Raw genomic sequence first — 4,225 nt, forward strand, 5'->3', positions numbered from 1 at the left:
TGATATTACGCGCATTGCATTCAACTGAAAGATTCAGTATGTTAGGAAACAATACTTAAGACTGATAATTATCTATCTGCGCATTGCATTCAACTGAAAGATTCAATATGTTAGGAAACAATACTTAAGACTGATTGTGGAACTTTGTTGCCTTTGACAATGGCGCAGACATGACACACCGCAGTGATAAAATAAACATAAGAAATTGCGCCCCCTCCGACATACTGTCGATGTGACTAAGTTATTCATAAATTGGTTACTATTATTATATGATCTACGGTGCATTTTGTTTTACCTGTTGTTCTCAATTATCAATTTAGATACACTCATATGTACTATTCCATGGTTTCGGTACAGTCATCGACAGCAATTTGTAGGAATCAGATTTTTAAAGAAAATCGATCAAATGCGCTCAGGAGTTTGCATTGACGACCTGTTAACCCTATAAAGCCCAAGCTATTTTGACCCTTCCCACGCCCAGGGGGGGGGGGGGGGGGGGGGGGGGCACATTGTGCCCCCCCCCCGTATAACTTTGTTATTATTTAATGTTTCATCGTCATATTTGGCACTTAAGTAGAGCATCTCATACTCTACATGACTGCACATTTGATTTTTCGCAAGGTCACCCATAGAGGGAGCTATTCACCAAAATATGATGAAATACATAGGAAATATGCTAAAAACATGATTTTTCTGTATAACTTCTTTATCCCAAGTGTATGTGTTTAATGATGGATCAATCATTTTCATATTTCCCACAAATGATGTGCAAGTCAAAGCTCGTTATTTGTTATAGTTGAAATTTCTCAGGGTCACCACATGGGGGCGCTATTAATAACAACATAAAGAAATACATTAATGAGACCTGTGATGCATTGTTTTGGATAGGTATATGCGTAGTTATCACATTTCATATTTCCATAATATTGGATTTTTAAGTTTGCAGATTGATAATGTGATAAGCCGATGATATTAGAGTTATAACTTGGGTGAAGGAATTAAAATAACGCAAAATAGAACGGCAATCTTTGGAAAATACTGTTGTTTTCAATTATCTCTATTATTTCTATTGTTTTATGCCATTGTCACATGAAAACAAAGGAAATAATAGGAAAAACATTTCAGGGCCATAATTACTTCACATCTTGCTTCTTCAGCAAATTTCAGCCAAGAAACGCCCATTTCATACACAATATATTGTTAATTGGAATTTGAACAGAAAAATACGCAAAATCTGACTGATATGGTTGTCAATTTGTGGTTGCCATGGCAACCAGCAATATCAAATATAGCTAAATCATATATCAAAATGTTTGGAATAAGATTTTAGGGAAAGTTACAAAATTTGGTTGAAATTGGATTAAGGGCGAAGGAGTGGCGAATGAAAATCTGGTAGGGGACACAATGTGCCCCCCCCCCCCCCCGGGCTTTAGGGTTAATCGATCGACACCTTCCTTTCACGACGTGTTTGCAGGACTGTGATATTACTGAGTCTAAAGTTCAAAGTTCATTTTACTCAGCAACCCATATTCTGGCTATCGGGGTCCAATTAAAAGTCATATTTCACGTTATTACTTCAATAATCCAAATAGAGTTGCAAGTAACTTTAAGTTTATACAAAACAACTATGATAAGGTAAATAGGAGTGATTGATGAAAATAAAAACAAAGAAGAATGTACAGAAATATACACGGTTTGATAATATTGAACAAAACAGGAAGGAAAATATGAAGAGAGATGAGAGAGAGGGAGAGAGAGAGAGAGGATTAATAAAGAGTAATAGGGAACAGTGAGAAGGACACAAAGCTGATGACAAATTCGTTGGACATATTAACAATAAAAGAAATACGAGTGACATATCATTGATAAAAACAACAAAAAAGATTAAACAACGTAAAAAAAGTACGGAAATATATTCAGACAATAAGTGAACAAAGAATGAAGGAAATATATGGGCATGCGAGAGTAAGAAGAGAAAGGAAGAGAAAGAGGGGAGAGTGGGAAGACAAGTTCAGCAGATTACTCAATATATAGAAAGCACGGCCTGTAAAAAGACATAAACAAGTAACTAAGAGAAGGTCGAAAAAAATGTATAGTCATGTAGGCCTACATATATCATTATCAATTGTAAAACTTGGTTAAACTAGAAAGGACTACCCTCTTTTCACAATTGGATAATTGATCCACCTTCATTTTGGGTATTTCCTGTGATATCTTATTAAGTATTTCTTTTGCTGTTCATTGAAGAGGCTGCAATGAAAAGGTAATGAAATTCATCACCAATATCATTCTTATTGCAGTGGGTACAAAATCTTTAATTTCCAGGAATGTGATTATATTATCTTCCAGAAACAATTGGCAATTTGGGATTAACACAACGGAATTTTCGTTAAAAATTATCTGAGAATCATTTAAGTGTTGGGAGTATTTATCAAAAGAAAGCTCCTGCTTGATAATTCGAGAGTTCTAAAATAGAGAATGAAAATTCGTCTACATCACTACCCCCACTTTTGCTTGAAACTGCAATTCAATCTGGTGTTAAATAAAATTGCGCTTCTGCAAGAGTCAAATTTGATACAGGAATGTGATAGAATACTGTGAGACAATGTTTCTTTCTTTTTATGTCAAGGTGTTATTTTCCGATATTTGTAATCAATTTAGGTAGTTTTCACGTAGGAAAACTTTTTGTTTTGGAGTATGCATTACTATAGTGTTTCGATGTGTCAATTTCCGATATTCATGATCAATTCACATTGTTTTCACATTCGAAAACGTTTTGACTTGGAGTTTGCATTAAGTATTATTTCGGGATGTCATTTTCCGATATTTGTAATCGATATAGGTGGTTTTCACATAGGATAGCGTTGTGTTTTTGAGTTTGCGTTGAGTTTGCATTAATTAGTATTTCGGGGTGTATTTCCCGATATTTGTAATCGATATAGGTTGTTTTCGCATAGAATAGCGTTATGTCTAGGAGTTTGCGTTGAGTTTGCATTAATTAGTATTTCGGGGTGTCATTTCCCGATATTTGTAATCGATATAGGTTGTTTTCGCATAGGATAGCGTTGTGTTTTTGAGTTTGTGTTGAGTTTGCATTAATTAGTATTTCGGGGTGTCATTTCCCGATATTTGTAATCGATATAGGTTGTTTTCGCATAGGATAGCGTTGTGTTTTGGAGTTTGCGTCGAGTTTGCATCAATTAGTATTTCGGCATTTATGATCGATCATTAATATCCGTATTTCTGGGCATCATTCTGCTTTACATTTTCTGAATTTTGAAAGCGAAATATATTTAAAACGATATCTATTTGGTCAAGAAATATGAATTTAATGATATTTTCATAAAATGTTTTTTTTTTTTCAAGTTAGTGTTGACTGTTGAGCAGTTGCGTTAGTCATTCTTCGATAGAATGGATTTACTTGATCGATACTAGTTTTTGTTTCGAGAGGACTGACGTGAGAGTGGCCTCGGAAGAGCCAGGTCCAGGTACTGTAATTCGCCCTAATTTTCACCGCTAATGGTTTGTATTAGTTTGCATTAATTAGTATTTTGCATTAGTTTGCATTGATTAGTAGTTTGCATTGAGTTTGCATTGAGTTTGTATTAGTTTGCGTCAGTTTGCATTAGTTTGCATTAGTTTGCATTAGTTTGTATTAGTTTGCATTAGTTTGCGTCAATTAGTAGGACCCCTTTCCACGTATTTTGCCATAGACGCAGACTCGCCAGCGAAAGAAAGCAGTCTATCAATATCACAGTCCCATGTACGCATATCTATGTCTGATATAGTATTCTGCCAACATGGTACTGAAGCCTTGAAGTCTAGAGTAGATCTAGAACTACTAGGTCCAGTAGGAGCACTCCTACTATCCGACTAGTCCTACACCTACTAATGACCAGCAATGTATGGGGTCCATAGATGGGAAGGGCTTCTTATATGATAAATGGACCACAATATGGTCGATTGTATACTGGTAGTGCCACTGTAGTAGTGACTAGTGGTAGGCAGGCGGTAGGGCCTGGCCCTAACTAACATCCTCAATGACCTCATTAAAAAAAAGGTTACGTAGGCAGGCATATACAACATATTCAACATTACAATATGCTTCTTAGTAGACTAGACACTCTAACGTGAGATATATTTGATATCATAGAGTATTTTTGAATTATTTCTAATAAAATTAAATAATGTAGTCCCTGCCTAGAGGGAAATTTTTTTTTTTAAT

Source organism: Diadema antillarum, unplaced genomic scaffold (genome assembly GCF_040938485.1).
Source record: "Diadema antillarum isolate AM-2024a unplaced genomic scaffold, OU_Dant_1.0 seq00002306_RagTag, whole genome shotgun sequence".
In the NCBI taxonomy this organism is placed as follows: Eukaryota; Metazoa; Echinodermata; class Echinoidea; order Diadematoida; family Diadematidae; genus Diadema; species Diadema antillarum.